General features: G+C 36.4%; 2 protein-coding genes across 2 annotated transcripts in view; both read left to right on the top strand.

Moving 5' to 3' along the window:
* nedd1 (NEDD1 gamma-tubulin ring complex targeting factor) overlaps positions 1-20,024 on the top strand; it is a 753,979-nt gene that overhangs the window by 186,179 nt on the left and 547,776 nt on the right. The gene's annotated exons all lie outside the window — the stretch shown is intronic.
* Positions 11,840-20,024, top strand: part of gpha2 (glycoprotein hormone subunit alpha 2) — a 34,126-nt gene continuing 25,941 nt past the window's right edge. The window contains exon 1 of the mRNA XM_028794401.2: positions 11,840-11,966. The gene's annotated coding sequence lies outside the window, so the exon portion shown is untranslated. The remainder of the gene's footprint in view (positions 11,967-20,024) is intronic.

The following is a 20,024-nucleotide window of genomic DNA, read 5'->3' on the forward strand; positions in this document are numbered from 1 at the left end:
TTTTTCTTACAGTCAGTCTCATGTTTCCTGAAGGAGCCAGTAATGTATGAAAGGGGTAACGGCTACAGCAAGTTCAGCAGTTTCTGCACTTCATTCATTTTTTCCATTCTGTTATGGTATGTAAAATACAAGACATCAGACAGTCAAGCTTCTGTTCTGTTTGTGAGGTCCACAGCCCTTGTGCTGCCAGAGTAAGCTGGCGCTGTACAAAGTGTTAAGAGCTGTGGTGCATTCAGCCGCAATTTTTCTGCCTTTTTTATTCTTTCTATTCTATTTTGGTACATAAAACACCAGACATCAGACAAACGAGCTTGTTGTCTGTTTATGAAATTCAAAAAATGCAAATTGTACATTTCTCACATAGTTATGATTGTAGCTATTGTTTTTTTTTTTGTTTTTTATTATTCTTTAAGCATTGTTACCATTTGTTTATTAAGTACTTAAGACCTGTTTTTGTTTTTCCTTGAACCGGCAGTAGGCAACTCATTTTATGTGTTATAAAATATCTGCACTTTACATTATTAGCAAAATGGAGATCAAGCTACGAGTATGCATTCTTAGGTCTCTAGTAGACAAATGTATGTTGATATCTTTCATTACCTAGGCATCAGTTCTGCTATTTTATATTCATTTTAAATACATGAACATTCTTAGGCAAAGGACCCTTTTCATTCAGTGTATTTTGAAAAAAAGAAAAAAAAATCTCAAAAAGGAAAAAGTATAATCCTCCGTTACTGGAAAAAAATGAAAGTTGCATCCACCCTGAAAACGAGAAAGAAAGGTTTGATAGACAGGGTTTAGGAAATGGAGTTGTCTCCTGGCTTAAGCCTTTTATTGTCCATTTTAAGTACTTATGGATTCTATAAGCTATACTATTCAGCAAGTGACATTTACATGTCAAATAATAAAAGGAATTTAAAAGTTCAATAGAATTACTAATCTAAAAATTAAGTAAGATGTCTATTTTAGGCAGTATTTTATTATTTTTTAACAAAATGTTTTTTGTTTCCTAGAAACCATGTATCAATCAATAATTTAGTTCTTCCATTACCAATTTGCCTTAGAGTTATATTACAACATCGGATATGTTGCTTCCTCTTTTTACCTAATTTACCTTGAATCTTAAAAGACATTTCCTTTGTTCTGTATGTTTACTATTCTGTCATTTTATCCTGTTACAAAATAAAGTTTCAACCCAATGCTGCATTAAATCCATCTGGCAGTCTTTTAATTTTAAATCCGTGTATTATTCAAAATTTCATTTAACGTTAAATTTATTTACTTTTTTTTTTTTTATTCATCCTTCTTTATAGTTTGACATTAATCTTAATTTGGATAAATGTACAGATAACTGATTAAGACCAATATACAGGGGTGGGCAGAAGTAGGTTTACAGTTGTCCGTATGGAAAAAGACATGTGGGTTAAATTGTGGTAAAACAGTGTCCCTCAGCATGTTAAGAAACAGGTTATGTGTTATATATGAATAAATAATAATAATTAATAAATAAATAGTAATACAAGAATAAACTTTGTGTTTTGCGTACTCACAACCGCAAACCTACTTTTGCCCACCCCCTGTATTTACAGTATGTCAAAGAACACTAAACATGATATGATATATCTTACAAGTGAAAACATGAGAATTTTTTAAAAAATAAAAGCATTAAATATCAGTAAAATTATAAAGAAATGGGTTCTTAAACTAAGATTCTTTTATCCTGCAGAAACTGATAAAGCACCACTAAAGAAGACCTATTAACATGTATGAGGCAGTATAAAATATGTCAGTATGGCAACAAGGATGCATTGTGATGCATTTACAGTATTCTATGATTTGGGGAAATTGCCCTGGGTAGATAGGCAGTCCAAAATTAAGTATGAACTACAAACAATCACTACTTAAGGAATTCATTGTTTCTTTGTTTTTGTTCCTTTTTTGCCACTACTCACTTACCAACAGCCATCTTGTTTTTGTCTGCTGAGTGTTTGGCATTTTTTGGGTTGTTTAATGTCTTCAGAGTGCAGCACTCTGAAAGAGTTTCCATTATGGCTGTCCAGTATTACTGAGCCACCCAAGCTGCTTTCCCTGCAGCATTTTTATTATGTTTGTTTGTCTGCTTGCCTGCCAGAAAGTAGCAATTTTATTTTGTGTCCAAGTCTGTCCTGATATTGAGCACAACCAATCTGAATGTAAGTGAATCTGGCCAGTTCTACTTCCAAGTCAGACGCCATGTGTCATTTCTATTTATATGTTGGTTTTTGAGGGCAGTAATCCATGAATATAATTTTGGTTTCTCTTGCAATTGACATGCCCTGCATTATTGTTAAGAACTTCTTGTTGTGACTTTGGAAAGTCCCCTGATTTTACTTCTGGTTTTCCTCCTTGAAAATAGTATTGTAAGTGTGTGTATTCCTGGCCTAAACACGTGCTTGATCTTGTTTTCTGGTTCCTTCTTTCTTGTATTCTGATTTTTCCCCTGCTTTCTTTTTTGCAGCAATTTACAACACATGTCACTCAAGTAATGCCGGTAATCTAACAACATTGTTTTTAATTCCTTTTTTTTTTCCCCCTTTGTCTGACTAGATCATGGCAGGCAAAACTTCAAAAAGAATGTAGTTTTTATCCAGCATTTTTCAAAATACTATCCTGAAATATCAAAATTACACACTAATGCAAAGGGACATTAATATAGCACTAACCGGAATTTGATAAAATAAAAAGGTACACTTCTGTGACTTGCTTCTTGGCCAATGAAGACTGACTGATCAAAGGCCACATCTTTTCACAGGGCTGCTGCTGCATGCATATTAAGTTTGTACAAGAGTTCAAAAATGCAGATGGATGTGAAAAGGAATTGCCAAATATATTCTTAAAATGAGTTTGTGTTGTTCATACCTTTGGACAATTCTTTTAAATTTGCTGTTGTGAGGTGGCTGAACACGGGTTCAAGCAAAGCCGGAACAACTCGAAAAGGTTTGGGACTCCAGCCGGGTAGTCCCTTTTAATTCCTTCAAATTTCACAAATTTAAACAGGTGCTGTCTTGTAATAGTTAACATAGGGCAAGCAAGAACAAACTCAAAACTACTATAGCGCTTGATAAGCAAACACAACAAAAGAAAGTATTCTCAGAGCTTTCACTCTCCAGGACTGGTCTTATCAAGACAAGACGACTTAATGGAGGCAACCGGTTTTTTTTATATAATTGGAGGACTGGAGTGGGCAGAGCTAGTTTCCTTCACTGGGAGGTTTCTGGGAGCTGTTGGGGAAAAGGGAACAAGTTTAGCGACGGCGCCCCCTCTCACCCTGGTGAGTTACTATTTACCTCAAATTTGAGTCTTCAAGAAGATCCTCAGACGCACATGTGTGACACTGTAAAATAATTGAATTTTTTCCAAATGCATAGCAGAAAAATGAGCCTAGCTAATACATTTCCTGTAATGTTTTTTTAACTGTGGTATCTGCAGTCTTCAGTTTCTATCTGATCACCTGGTGTTGTATTAGGATAATGCTAAGAGTCATGATTGCATTGAAATATTTAATCTAGTTTTATGAAATGGTATTTAGGCATCAAGTAATACAAAACTTAATTCAGTAATAGCATGAACAGGCAGCACAGAATGTAAATCATGGAGATCAGGATCACAGAACATGACTCATGTAGGGTTTTTGAGCTGCCTTAGTTCTGAAGATTATCAGAGACCGCCAGACCTGTTCTGTGTCCATTCATCCATCTGTCCATTAATACTTGTATGCAGCCTCACACAGCTTAGGATACCTGCTCCTTTTACAACATTCAAAACTCTCCATTTGTCTACTGTAGCCTTTTTTCCCTACTTACTAGTGATTGGTTAGTAGAACTGTCAGGATCCCCAAAACGTTTCAGCTTATCTAGAATGCAACACCCCTTCCAATTCAGTCTTTCCCCATTCTTTAAAGTTATATGCTTTGCTACTTCCATCCATTAGGTGTTAGTTGTTGCCCACTAGAGATTTGGAAGCTTTTTTTTATTAAAGGAATTCTGTCATTTCATACTTCTAACTATCATTATGTTAGGATGTTTGCAGTCAGCATTACTGGTTGTCTGAGGACCCCACTAATGACTGTGTGCAAAAATACAGTGCATCTGGAAAGTATTCACAGCGCATCACTTTTTCCACATTTTGTTATGTTACAGCCTTATTCCAAAATAGATTAAATTCATTTTTTTCCTCAGAATTCTACACACAACACCCCATAATGACAACGTGAAAAAAGTTTACTTGAGAGTTTTGCAAATTTATTAAAAATAAAAAAATTGAGAAAGCACATGTCTATATAAGGTCCCACAGTTGACAGTTCAAGTCAGAGCACAAACCAAGCATGAAGTCAAAGGAATTGTCTGTAGATCTCCGAGACAGGATTGTCTCGAGGCACAAATCTGGGGAAGGTTACAGAAAAAATTTTGCTTCTTTGAAGGTCCCAATGAGCACAGTGGCCTCCATCATCCGTAAGTGGAAGAAGTTCGAAACCACCAGGACTCTTCCTAGAGCTGGCCGGCCATCTAAACTGAGCGATCGAGGGAGAAGGGCCTTAGTCAATGAGGTGACCAAGAACCCGATGGTCACTCTGTCAGAGCTCCAGATGTCCTGTGTGGAGAGAGGAGAACCTTCCAGAAGGACAACCATCTCTACAGCAATCCACCAATCAGGCCTGTATGGTAGAGTGGCCAGACGGAATCCACTCCTTAGTAAATGGCACATGGCAGCCCGCCTGGAGTTTGCCAAAAGGCACCTAAAGGGCTCTCAAACCACGAGGAAGAAAATTCTGTGGTCTGATGAGACAAAGATTGAACTCTTTGGTGTGAATGCCAGGCGTCACGTTTGGAGGAAACCAGGCACCGCTCATCACCAGGTCAATACTATCCATACAGTGAAGCATGGTGGTGGCAGCATCATGCTGTGGGGATGTTTTTAGGCGGCAGGGACTGGGAGACTAGTCAGGATAAAGGGAAAGATGACTGCAGCAATGTACAGAGACATCCTGGATGAAAACCTGCTCCAGAGCGCTCTTTACCTCAGACTGGGGCGACGGTTCATCTTTCAACAGGACAACGTCCCTAAGCCCACAGCCAAGATATCAAAGGAGTGGCTTCAGGACAACTCTGTGAATGTGCTTGAGTGGCCCAGCCAGAACCCAGACTTCAATCCGATTGAACATCTCTGGAGAGATCTTAAAATGGCTGTGCACCAACGCTTCCCATCCAACCTGATGGAGCTTGAGAGGTGCTGCAAAGAGGAATGGGCGAAACTGGCCAAGGATAGGTGTGCCAAGCTTGTGGCATCATATTCAAAAAGACTTGAGGCTGTAATTGCTGCCAAAGGTGCATCGACAAAGTATTGAGCAAAGGCTGTGATTACTTATATACATGTGATTTCTCAGTTTTTTTATTTTTAATAAATTTGCAAAAACCTCAAGTAAACTTTTTTCATGTTGTCATTATGGGGTGTTGTGAGTAGAATTCTGAGGAAAAAAATGAATTTAATCCATTTTGGAATAAGGCTGTAAAATAACAAAATGTGGAAAAAGTGATGCGCTGTATGTTGAAACACAAATTATAGCAAAAACTGTTTTTGAAAACAAGTTGTTACATACTATATAAGACATGTAATGTACTTGTCTTTTACCATTCATTGTAAGTCAGAAGGACATTTACAGTCAATTTAATGAATTTCTTTGTTAGTCTGTCCTAGCTGAATGACCAAGAACATCGGAAATACAGAGTCTGATAATGAAAGAAGCAGCCTTGATCTAATTTCTACTGAAATCATCTCCCAAATGACATTATCATTGCTCTCTGTCTGTTGCAAATCCTGACTCACACCCCCTCCAAAAAATTGAAAAAGTGCTCCATTTCTTCTGCATTGGGTCTTTGCAATGATTCATAGAATGATGTCAATTTTTGTGAATCCCATGGTGGTAGACTGGAAAAAGTACTAATCCTTAACAAAATTGATTAAAGCCTTAATCCTTTCAGCTCCAAAGTTGACAAGCAACTAAAACAACTCAAAAGAAAAGAGCAGATATACATCAAATCATTGTGAGATACAGGATGAAAATAATTACCACATTGGATCAGGCACATCTGACTTCTGTTTCCTTTCTAGACTTTTTTTGCATGTGCTTGCTTGTGTTACATAATATGCTTGATAATATAATAAAGATGTTAAAGCACTAATGCTTTGTTGCAGTTGGATTGCTTATGAATGACTGAGTGCTATTTCTATATATGGTGAAATCTTTTTTTTATTTTGGTGAATGTGTATTTTTCCCAATTACAGCTTTTGAATCATTTGTAGAACTTACAATATAAAGTTTGTTTTTTTTTAATTACACACTCAATTTACTTGGGTAGATTTTCCAGACCTCAATGTCTGATCCTATAGCACTTTAGATCAAAACAGAGACATACTGTATGCTGTATACAGTTAAACAAAAATAAAGCAGATGATACATGGGGCATGTTCAGCCTGCTGAGTATTTGGTCAATAGAACTTGTGGTAGAGGAAGCAGAGGGGACCTTTCCTGAATTCGTGAAACAGAACTCCATATAGCCTGCCCACATGACCAACAGGACGTTTTATCATTGGGACAGTACTTAGCATTTACTTATTTCACGCTTTAGGGATAATACAATTTCACCCATCCATCCATCCACCCACAATTCCATCCATTCATATCCTTAATCTGACTTTTCTATAATGTGGTCTTGTGGAAATGGACACTATCTGACTTTATAAGACAGGAAGAAATCCTGAAGGAGAGTTCAACACAGTGGACACACCCACACTAATTCACATATGACCAATTTAGAGTAATCAATCAACCTAACCTGCATCATTTTGGAATATCAGGTGAACACTCAAACAAAGACAGGGACAATGCTTAAACTCCATAAGACAGTGAGTGGGTCACAATTTTTGCTTGGATCCCTGCATCAGTGGATCATAGTATAGCCCATTAATGAAAAATGTTTAGTCCATACTGTGTGTTTCTTAGTCCTGTGTAGTCTTGAACACCTTGAATGCCACTTCTTAAATGGTACTCATGGCTTATTTTCAGTGTTATGTACAACAGTAGTTCTCAAACTTTATTCCTCCAAAGTCTCTCAGTGTACCACAAGAACACGTGAGGGCTCCCCTATACAGGCCACAGTATTTCCCTGTTTGTACTTTTGCTGCAGTCTTAACAAAGGTGCTTTTTTATTAAACAAGTAATAATTAAAATACAGAATTTGTCACTGCTGGTATTTTTGAAAGCAACATAAGATGTGTACTATGCACTCATTTAATCATTAAGCATAAGTGTTCATTTTTAAATTAAATATAAATTGATTCATAAAAATAAAATTTTTAAAATGCTAAATTGCTGTCCTTATTGTTGTTGTTTGTTTTACCTGTTCGCACTGAATATTCTGGATGCAGGGGAAAACACAAGTAATGGTCCGCAATCAATTAGGACTGACACTCCGACTGCCTCAGAGCCAGTTCTGATTTTCTTAATAGAACAAACAGCAAATTTGAGGACCAAATCCTGCCCCGGAAGGGAGATTGAATGTTAAAAATGTTTGGGGTGACTTTGGAATGATTCAGATTATTGACAGAGGAACCTCCTCTTCGTGTCACACATCTTCTTAGGAGATATAAAAGTGAGAAGAGAACAGTTTGCTACACTTTTTCAAGAAAGGAAGAGCCCTATCTAGGTCACATCTTTTCAAAGAGTTAAAATGCCTTTGAGGTGATATGACCAGAGACTATTGATTGCTGAAAGCTGTTAATAAAGGCTACCAGTATGGTTGAATTAAAAGTACTTTGAAGTACCATATTATAGTTTGCAGCATGTCTTGGTTACAATATCTGGTGTTATATTTATTTACATATTATTTATACATAACTTGTATGTTTTAATTGAAATACTTTGTATTGGGGATAACCTAGTGGGCTGATAAGTCAAAATGCACTTAAAAGAATAAATTGATTTATGCTGGATTGTGTTGACCTTCAAGCTCCTATACATATTCAAAGCCTCCTTGATGTATGCAGTTTCTTCTCTTTGGAAGTGGAATAGGCTTCCTGCATCATGCACTTCATTTAGCATCTGCCTGCAGCCTTTGGACACATGTTAGTCAGCCTGACCTTGATGAGAAATCACTATTGTGATTGCCTGATTCACTGATCTCAGCACTCTGTTGTCTGTTAATACACAATTGTATTTACTGTTGTAGTCTCTGATCTTGCCTACTGCTCTAATTCCCCTTGAAAATTACCTCACTTTTGGCTATTATATTTAACTACAGTTGCAGTGTTAATGTTAATCCATTGGCTGTGCAGGGTTTAATAATCCTAATTTATAGCCCAGAGCTTTGGATTCAGATCTGGGCCTGGGCACTGTCTGTGCACACTTTACCTGTAGTTTTCATGTGTATATTGGTTTTACTGTGGGTACAGCAGTTTTCATTTCATATCCCAAAGCTAAATGAAAGAGTAATAAGGTTGATATGTAACTGAAAATTGTTCCTTTACAACTGAGTGTTATTATATGCATAAGTGTGTTCTGTGATAGATAAATGCACTTTCCGTGATTAGTTCTTTCCACCTCTGTGACTTGAAGTGCATTGGACTGACACATTAGAGAATGGGTGGACAGGTTGGCTATTCTTCCTGATGTGCAAGATAATACATGATATGTTATATCATGGTATATTTACATTCTAATAAAGAACGGCAGAAGTTTTTGGTTGACTTTTTGTAGTGACTTAAGATATGAATGCCAAAAAAGAAAGATCAATCTAGAATAGTATTAGTTACTTGACAATAATGGTGTTTAAAATACTTCAAGCCAACAATCTGAAATTTGTTTTCTGGCTTTTCATGGAAAAAAAATATAATGATCCACAAACACTTAGAGCAATGAGGTATCATTCAACGTTTATACATGTTACAACAACAGAGCCCCTTGGTACAGCTCCAGAATTTGAAAAAAAAACCAACTTGTCCTACAAAAGAGAACATACCAAAACTTTAGTGTCATTTGCAATTGTTTGTTTGAATCAAGTGACTGCTTAAAATGTTAGGAAACTAAAAATGACTTGACTTGCAAATGCAGGAAATCAAGGCATTAATTTATATTTAGACTGTTTATACTGTCATCTGAGATAAGATGGATCCGGAATTGTACCACCTTATGAGAAAGAACATTTTGACATGGATCAGAGTGTTTACAGTATTATCCTAGCTGGATAAAATGTGACTATTAGTCTATTCAGTTTCTAAACTTATTCTCATAGCAAATATGTTAAAGAGCAAGTATGGGAAAACATGGCTGATTCAGGGTCAGTGTGGATTTGTCAGTTAGCTGGACACACACATCATCAATTGGAAGGCAGAGCATCTTTTGGTCTAGAAACTGTGCAATGGTCAGAGGAGCTTTGAGGCAGCAGCTTTTAACCCTTATGCCACAATGCCATCCTAAAATGCACCTTCACTTATTTTCTGACCGCTTTAGATTAGTGGGGAACTGGTGCCTAGCTCAGTGGCACTGGGTGTTAGGCAAACTCTCACACTCATTATTTGGAGTTGCCAGTTAAGTAATATTTGAAATGTGCTTGTGGGTGTGTATGTTAGTGTGTCCTGTGATGAACTGCTACCTCATGCAGAGCTGATTACCCTCTTGTTCCCAGTGCTGCTTGGATTGCCTTCATCTCCCACGACTCTCAACTGGCATTTTCTGAAATGGAGAACTAAATATAAAGTCAAGGAATAAATTAATTTCAGGAAAACGTGATCAAAATGAAGGAGTTCCGGAAATATGTGAGATTCAGGTCTGAGCTCACCACCATATACATTTTCCAAATATATCTTCAATAATTGCAATAATTATAGTTTGTCATTTATAAGATGGTAGCTTGGAAATTTTTCTTATAAAGCAGTCAGTGCTAAGCACATTAAATATGTGGTATGAGTATGATTTCTTCCTAAAGGATTGTGGTAAAGTTGGTCCATTTTTAATCTGGATCACCAGGATGAGAAATGTGTTTTGCTCTGCTTTTTTGTAACATTTTCATTTCATTGTCTAGAGTGCATATGCACCAACATTAAATGTTGATCTCACACAATTTAACAACTTCATTAGCTACACAATAATATAATGATTAAGCAAGTGAAGTGTTGAATTTTTTACAAAATGCTATAGTTCACTTTGATTAATAGGTAACATTTGGCTATGAGGAAAAGATGCCAATCTTGGCAGAATTAGGTGAGAGACAGGAATGTAACCCTGTCTACCACAACACACAATCACCAGCCACCGTACCAGATTAATTTAGAGTATCCAGTCTACCTAACTTGGACATCTTAGGGAAGGGCTCTGGGTTACCCATGAAAAAATCCATGGCGACATAGAGTCAGAGATCTGAGGTTAGGAACTGAAGTTGGGTCCCTGAGGTTGTGAGGCAGTTGCACTAGTTACTTGTGTTGTTGCATTTAATGAAATAAGTAAACAAATCTGTTATCTTTTGTGTTATACTGTGCAGTTTACAGACCACACAAAAAGCATGTTACAGTAAAAAAAATACAATTCTCCAATCGCTCTCCTGTAATATACATGCAGCGTAGTGTTATCTTGCCTTTTGTTATGACTAAATGAATGACCTGAAAACAACTATTGGACTGAATAATTTTTTGTAAAGCATGACAGAACTTTGCAAACATTGTGATAGGTGAATGGCAAAAGAATAGTCGTTTTTTGCCAAAGTCAGAAAAAAAAATTGTCAAAATTTCTAGTAATAAGGATTAGGTCTTAAAGTTCAGATGCATTTCAGTGCTGTCTTCATTTATAGCCATGACATCACCATAAACAGCATGGACCCAATTGTAAAACCTACATGAAAAATGGAAGATACGAAGTATAATTGCAGATAAAGTGGCTCTCACAAAAATAATTACAAGATACTTAAAAAAGTTAAGAGTTGAAATAAATAATGCCAAAATATGAAAAAGCATTCCTTGATATTATGGTAGTACTCACCATGTTAAATATACATTGATGTTTGCTAATGTCCGAGAAACTATAACTGTTGAATCATTCTTCCTGCAAGTAGTATATAAAACATGAATATATTGATTGTGTACCACTCGCATCTTGAACTAGCTACAACTAATTTCCTCCTTTACTTAGTTTTTTCTTTCTATCTTATTTACACTTTATATTTTTCATTTTTTGCTAGTATTTTGTTCAGCCTTCACAGGTTTAGCTAAAGAGGCAAATATGAGAATGACACCCAAGTGATGGCGCTTGTTTATTAGCACTTTTGACCAGTGCTTTCTTAGAAGCGTCTTTGCAGCTGTTTTTGATAAGCTTCTTTTTTAATGTTAAAGGAAAAATGACAAAATGGTTAAAAAAATGAGAAAGGCTACTGGGAAACATTATACTACAGCATGAATGTATTATAATAACTTCACATGGAAAATACAGGGTAAGGAATCTGACTGATATAATCCTCCAAGGGGACTACATGACTCAGTATTGATCAACTTGCTAAATGTGATGACATTTAAATTGACAGGAACAACATCAAGAGAAAATCATACTGAGATGTCTATATTAAAAAAATAAGAAACATGAAAAGAAAGAGGTTCTTTGTTACAGGTAAATTTCTTAGGGCAGGTATGTCTGATAAGCGCCAAGTAGCAAAGCAAACGTTATTTTTGGTTACTACATTTTTTTAAGAGCATAAGGCCCTGCCTTTGTTTTGAAGGTGGATTAGGGCAAAGATTTAGAAAGCTTTGAAAACTGAGAGGTATGGGAGGTGTGCCCAGGTGTTGAAGTGTGGACTACCTGCTCTACAAATAGCCCTTGGATGTGCTGTCATCCCTTCAGCACTTTTGTGAGGCACGAATCAAAGAGCAGCTGAAAGTCAGACTCTCAGGTAAAACTTTATATTGTTCACTGATTTATGCAATGCAGAATATGACTTGGTAAAGTAAGAACAAATGCATTCTATTTGATATTATTAGTCATACACTTGATAAAATTCTTACATGGGCAAATAATTTCTATATGGAATATACAGAATATACCAGGTGTTGTAAAAAAAAAAAAAAAAAAAAAGCTAAAACTTGTATAAGGCTATCGCTTTGCTTTTTTTCCCCCCTTTGGAAACTGAACAGATAATACGCTGTAACAAAATAACAAACATATGTTAATAACTTCAGAAAGTCAATAGTCTTTAACCATTCACCTTCTTTGGCAACCTGCTGGTAATATTCTAATTATTATTATTATTATTATTTTTAAAGGTTTCTAATAATTAATTCCCATAACATGTTAACATTTTTGAACCACCCCCCCCAATATTACTGATGATAACAGCCAGTTTACTGTTATGAGCACACTCAGTAATTTTGCTAAATTGTAATTTTTAATAGAAAACCTGCAGTAGAAAACACTGCTACTTAAGTGCCCAAAGGGTTTTGTAAAGTTAGTAAATTTGGAAGCATAAAAAATAAATACGAGAAAATAATTTGGCAAAAATTATAGTGAAGTTTCATTATGTTTATGATACTGTACATAGAGCACCATATTACATCTGCATTAAGAATACAGAATGTCATTTTTTCTTGTTTTTTTATGTTGTAATTATTTATTATACTATGGTTAAAAACCATAATGAGCAACATGAAATATTATGGTGTTGTTAAGATATTTGATATCAATATCTTTAGTGCCTGATAATCTTTTCTAAATTTAATGAGTAATTTGATTTTTTATAATTAATCCTTTTCAGATGATCTCATATAGTGTTATGTGACCAAACCCTTATTAATTATAAAATAATCAAAATGTGTATTCAGCATTTTAATTTCTTTATGAAATTGCTGAAAATGTGACACAGAAGCTCTTTAACTTGCAAAAGAAAGACTGGTATGATAATAATACAGCTTGCTAAATGTGTTAATGACTGGACAGGTTATATACTGTACATTTTTAAAATGTGTAACTTTAAATTAATTATGCACTTGGTGTCACAGAATGGCTATTGCTGTTACATTGTAAATTAAGCATCTAGGATTCAAATCTCACTCTTGCTTGTTTTTTGTGTTGAGCTTGCGTGTTCTCCACATGTCTGTGTCGGTTTTCCTCCAGGTGTTCAGTTTGCTTTCTGTATCCCAAAGATGTATGTTTTACATTCATTGGAAATCCTAAATTTGTAGTGTGTGTATGAGTTGGTCCTGGCATAGCATGGTACCCTGCCTTGAACCTAATGCGTTCATGATAAGCATCAGCCCTCCACAACCCGGAATTTAAATGAAAGTGTTATGCTATAATCCAGATTTTCAGGCAGACTAAGTAATAGTAACACATATTATTGCAAAGGTTAGTATACATTCTTATTTTATATAATATGCATTACATACATCTATAATGCACTGCATTTCTGATATATTGCATACACAAAAGAGGCTCAATCAGCCAATTAACAAATAAATGAAGTCATAACTTATAATAGGACTCATGACATAAAGAAACATATAACAGAAAAACGTTACTCATTTTCTGTGACCCTGAACTGTGTTAAGTGGATTAGAAAATGAATGGATGATTATTATCTAGACATTGACGGCTGAACCAAACTTTACTCCAGACGTTTGTTTAAGAGACTGATATTCCCCAGTAAAACTGTTTGCAATAAAAACATGCACAAGAAATTAAGAAAATCTGCAAAACAGAGGAGACCATTCAGTTCACCATGGTCCTGTTCTCTGCTAATAACTTTACTGGTCCGGGTACTGGTACTTTATCCAGATATTTTTACAAGCTGTCCGCTAAAGATTCCCAATGCCCACTGTGTGTTCTTGAGAAGAAGAGCTTCCTAGTTTATCAAGCAGATTTCATTATGAATGCCCTTAAAATGCTGCTGCGTCATCTTTATCTTTGAAAATTTTGAAACCTACGTTAGGTCCTCGTTCAAGACTGACAGAGTTTAATAACATAACCTTTGGTCTAGGGATGCCTTCTCTTGCCTATGCAAGTCTTGGTATGTACTTTTTGTAGTATCGCAACCACTATTATTCATTCCTAACTAGTTTATTCTAGAGTGTGAGAATATTATGTCTTTATGCTTTATAGGTGTTGTTTTCAACAGTTAAGGTACAGAAGCCAAACTTGTTTCCAAATAAAATGTAAAGATGATTTACATGCATTGCTTAAAAATTAAGCTGGAATCTGCAGTTTAGTGTAAGTATAATTCTTGTCTGTATAGCTTATGTAACTACCTGCAGAATTATACATAATACATATTTTGTTTGCTTCAAACAAACCAAAACACAGGAAATGGTGGCATGTATTTCCTTTAATCCATGTGGGATTTTTTAATTTGCTGTACCAGACCACACACTTGAGATCTCTGTAGACCCATTTTTAACCAGACTTAAAAACAGTTTCATTTTATTAATTCATATCTTTAGTACAAGGCATAATCTTTTAGGCATTGCTCTTGTATCCACAGTCACTCACAATTAACTGACAAATTTCTTGAGGTGCCTGCCTTTATATGTACCTAGAAGGAGTGGTTCCAACTATTGAACCCTCTTGTCTTTCTTTGAAAGAGTCATCATTCAGCAATATCTGATTGACCTAAAGGTACATAATGTACATGAGTTTTTTAGTTTGCACCTGAGGGAAAGAGAAGCTTTGGCTTTGAATCACTCAGTGTACTTTCAGACATTGTTCTATGAGAAGATGAGGTTAATTATGATACCATACAGTTTTTATATTTGTGTGTGTGTTGGGTTGGGGGGGCACTCCATTAACCAGCAAACTAAGTCTTTGAAAAACTCTTTCATGTCAAGACTAATTAGAAGATTTTTTGTTGTAGTCAAATGAGATGTATAAGACAAAGGTGAACAAAATCAGCTCCTCTGTTTAGGTTATTTAGAGTCATAGTCTTTTAATTTTTTCAGATCAGGACTCTTCCCAGCAAAAAAAAAAAAGGTGAAAACAAAGTAAGTCAAGGGTTTTCCTTTAGCCCCCAACATATTTCTGCCCAAGTTGTCTGGGCAAGGGATCCCTTTTTAGTACAGCCTTGGGTGACTCGGGACGTAATGAGTCCTGCTCTCATTAAGTATCAGAAGAAAACTCTCTCACTTTGATGTAGGGCTCTTTTTGTAGGTTTTTGTTGTCCGTATTGTTACACATATAAAGTACATTGAAATTTTTAATAATAATAATAATAATTCATTACATTTATATAGCGCTTTTCTTAGTACTCAAAGCGCTATCCACACAGGGAGGAACCGGGAAGCGAACCCACAATCTTCCACAGTCTCCTTACTGCAAAGCAGCAGCACTACCACTGCGCCACCAGTTTTAAAAGAAACTGGGGCCAGCCAACCAGAAGAAACAATTGCTTTGCTAATCCTTACCCCAATCTACCTGCTACATCGAGTGACCTTCTTGATGGTGTTCTCAGCTAGATGCCTTTGGTTCTCACCTGAAAAGAGACAAGTGAAAATTGTTGGCCTGAGGAGGAGTTGAGGGAAGCAGTGACAATATATACTTGTCAAAAGGCACTGTATTGAAAGTCTGCAGAGTATTATTGAAATTTTAAGCTTTTAATTCAAGCCTGAAATCTAAACACATAATGCAAGACCTTTTGTATAAGATATTCTCCCAAAAATACTTCCATTTTAAATTAAAATAAAATTTAATGTACAATGGTTACAGTATATTATTTCTAGTGAAAACAAGTGTGTGTCCACACTTTTTAATGCTTTGATCAAACAGTAGGTCTATTTGGATGGCTGGTATGTAATAATTATTATGTTTTGTATATAGTCAGGATAACAAATAAAGCAAGTATTAACAAACTAGGATAGCAATGGAGAAAAAAAAATAGATTAAAGTCTAAGAGATTAGCCAGGGTGGTTCTCACAGATCTGAACACTAGAAACCAAGGCATTAAACAAATTTCAGAATCAGTGATATTTTTATCCTTTGCTAGAAGAAGTAAAGTTTAGACTCTTCTTTGTGCGTGCTGGCATCTTCATGAGTGAAAACATGATGACATCAAGCATCATGAGATTTCTGCATTACCTGATTTAGCTGTTGCTGAGAAAAATATAGCAGGATCGCTGGAAAGCTAAGCACAAAATGGCAGCACTCATAAAATAAAATAACACAGAAATGTTACAATTGTAATTAAAAATAAAGGAAATAACAAATAATATCATTCAAAAATGAAACAAGGACAGTAATTAGCACTATGCTGAGAAGGTAAGTAATCAGGAAAGAAACATAAAAGAGACATCAGGGAAAAGTACTGTAGGCCTGACTGATATTAGTCATTTGTTAATTGTAACTCAGACACTAATATAACTCGGGAGACCAACATGATAAAAACACTTGCCAGCTTTGAGAAATGGTGATCTTTACCCATAGCACAGTTTCAGCAGCAGGTTAAAAGACTTTTCTAAATGTCGGAATAACAAGAGGTTTCAGCAGTGTGGCTTTTGCATGGATCTACAAATGTCCTAAGATGTAGTGTAAACCAGGGATACTGTAAATGGGGACATAAAAAGTATGAATGGATCAAAAGATTTAAAGAAAGGAATTGAACTCAACAAGTGCAGACTGGAGTTAGAAACTTGAAAGGTCTATTAAAGAAACACTAGCTGAAGAACATCAAGAATTCAAAGAACAAGAGCAGTGAAATAAAAAGCATTCAATATTGTGGTTTACTTAGAAATCATGGGTGTTCCTGTCATTGAAAGCTATTAGCATAACCTAGAGTGGGGATGGGGCTAAATCAAAAATGGAAAAGACAGTACAATTGGATTAGTACCTGCCTCATTGACCAGCCTCTGGGTATACCTATTCCAAGAGCAAGGGCTATGAAATGGGGATGAACACCATTTCTGAAAGTCAAATCTTTTGAAGCCATTATGACTGTGCTCTGAGGAGGTACTATCAAACTAATATCTGTAAATACCTTGTTATCAGCCCATAACTTGTTTATACTTTCATGTAATGATGAAGCATATTCTCAAGCAACCTTTAACAGATTTGCCTAGCTAGCCACTAAATAAATGTGGAAAGCACTGGGACTGATGCAGGCAGCCAATACCTAGACAGACCCAACTACACTCACTGGCCACTTTATTAGGTACACCTTGCTATTACCAGGTTGGCACCCTTTTTGCCTTCAGGAGTAACGTAATTCTCTGTGGCATAGATTCAACAAGGTGCTAGAAATATTCGTCAGGCATTTTGGTCCATATTGATATGATAGCATCACGCAGTTGCTGCAGATTTGTCAGCTGCACATCCTTGATGTGAATCTCCCATTCCACTACATCCTAAAGGTGCTCTACTGGATTGAGATCTGATGACTGTGGAGTTCATTTGAGTACAGTTAACTCATTGTCGTGTTCAAGAAACCAGTTTGAGATTATTTCAGCTTTGTGGCATGGTGTATTATCCTGCTGGAAGTAGCCATCAAAATATGGTTACACTGCGGTCATAAAGGGATCGGCAACAATACTCAGGTTGGCTGTGGCATTTGAATAATGCACAGTTGGACACTAAAGGGCCCAAAGTGTACCATGAAAATAGCCCAGTAATTTTCAGTCACAGACTTCATTTTCATAATATTAACAAGTCGGGGCAGTCAAAGTGCACGCTCGTGACCACCAATTGTGTAGTTTGAAATCTTTGGTAAATCAATCCAGTCTGTGACTCACCCCAACAAAATAAGCATGTTTTATTTAGTCTTAAATCATAGGGCCAGGCTCCAGTTTGTCTGTAAAACCTGACAACCAATGAGCACTCATTCAGAAGTATAATACATACAATTCAGCAACAAGGAAAGAATGAAAGCGGATGTGTTGGACCAGGCAAACAGAAGAGAGGTTCATCTGCCTGTTGTTTCATGTTTGTTGTACCACAACAGAACTGAAATATGAAAATGAAAGGATCAAGATTGCGATTAAACTCCCCACTCTTGAAACCCCCTCATACAGACACTATTGCTATCAAAAAGACAGCATAGTATTTGGTATGAGAAGTTTCTCCTGCCTTCTGTCTTCAGATCTGAGAACAAAAGAGGAAATGGCATAAAAGACATAGCCAAACTGCGACTCAGGTTGGAATTGCAAGTAACATAGAAGCCTTGAAGATGCTCCCTACTCACACATGGGTGACAATGCTCAACTTTATTCATGATTGATGTGGATTATACACAAGGCCAGATTAAGACCCCCTAAGGCCCCAGAGTGACCCAAAAAATGAGATCCTTGTTGATGATTTGAGTGCACAGTAATTCATAAATCATTGCAAGCTTGGGGGAGGGGTTTCCCTTTTGGAGATTCTAGCATAAGATTACTCATTAATTTTATATAGAAAGGTGGGATATCCCACCCCATGTATGGTTAACCGAGTACGTGTGTTTCATTCTAGGAGCATGAAATAGAGAAATTCTGGAATTACTTTTTTTTTTCCATATGGAAAGCCCCCTGGTGGCAGACTTCCTGGGAGTGTTTCCAGAACATTTTGATGGTAGATCTGCCCATGATTATACAGTATAAATACTTGTAGCATGTCCTATGCGGGGAGTCCTGATTACACACACACACACATATATGTATATAAAATCTAAGCCTAAAAGTACAATGATTTTGTGCAACGATTTTATGCGACGTTTATATGTCACAATTTTTGTCATACTTTAAATCGGGTTTATTTTAAAACCTACATATATATGTTTGGTATCATTCTTTTCAGAATTTATCGAACTTTAATGTGATGTTAGATTTTCAGATTCTTATTCCATTTTTAAGTTTTAAACTAAAATATCAAGAAACTCGTTTTTATTAACAAGAAAGTTGTGGTTTTTATTTTTGATCTAGTAAACTTCCTTTCACAGGAACAAACTATTAAAAAAATCTATTCATAACACCAGTGTTTGTGTTTAGGTGATTTAGTTAGCTGAATGACCCATTTAGTTACAATGACCCATTGCATACCACTTTAGTTTTCAAGTGATTTTTCCTGTTATTTAAATGAGTCATTTTTTAAAAAAAGTTTTTTTATCTATTAGAATGTCAGTTAAAATGAATGGATCATTTATTTAGTCTCTTCTAAATACTCATCGAGCATAGTGGACTGCAGTTTAACGGGAATACTCCAGTCGGTAACAGAGTAAATATTTTATTCTCATTTCATGATTTTTACTCCATTCAATAATAATTCATTTTTCTTTTACATATTTATAGAATTTCTGCATTTACAGATTTTACTAATATTCTGGCCACAACTGGGGGCTTGCGCCCCCCAGTATATATATATATATATATATATATATATATATATATATATATATATATACAGGGTAGGATTCAAAAGTAATGAGCCTCATTTTGTTCTGACGCGAACGTACCTCGCCGCGCGCCCCACTTGCCAGCGACGGCGACGGTGGGTGTTGGCTTCACAACGCAATGGAGCTCCTACCGCTCCGAGCTTTCAGAGCGGTAGGATCGGCCTTGATGGGAACCCCTGTGCGGTAGTGCGTTACACGGTGGAATGGAAAGTTCGTTAGAGCAACGGTACGCGTTGAAGACGAAGACCATGCTCATTGAAAAGAAGCGTCGCGCGCAAGCGAAGGGACATCAAGGACAGCTGGAAGCTTCACCACGATAACGCGCCCAGCCACACCGCCTTCATCGTGAGCGCCTACCTGGCCCGGATGAACGTTCCGGTGGTCCCCCAGCCTCCCTACAGTCCGGACGTATCGCCTTCTGACTTCTTCTTGTTTCCGCGTTTAAAATCAGCACTGAAAGGAAAACGCTTCGACTCGATCGAGGACATCCAAGCAAATGTCAAGGCAGCCCTTGCAGCCATCCCGGAACAGGCCTACGTGGACGCCTTCGAGTCATGGAAAAGCCGCCTACAAAAGTGTATTGATGCAGGAGGTGCCTATTTTGAAGACTAT

Source organism: Erpetoichthys calabaricus, chromosome 1, assembly GCF_900747795.2.
Source record: "Erpetoichthys calabaricus chromosome 1, fErpCal1.3, whole genome shotgun sequence".
NCBI classification, from domain to species: Eukaryota; Metazoa; Chordata; class Cladistia; order Polypteriformes; family Polypteridae; genus Erpetoichthys; species Erpetoichthys calabaricus.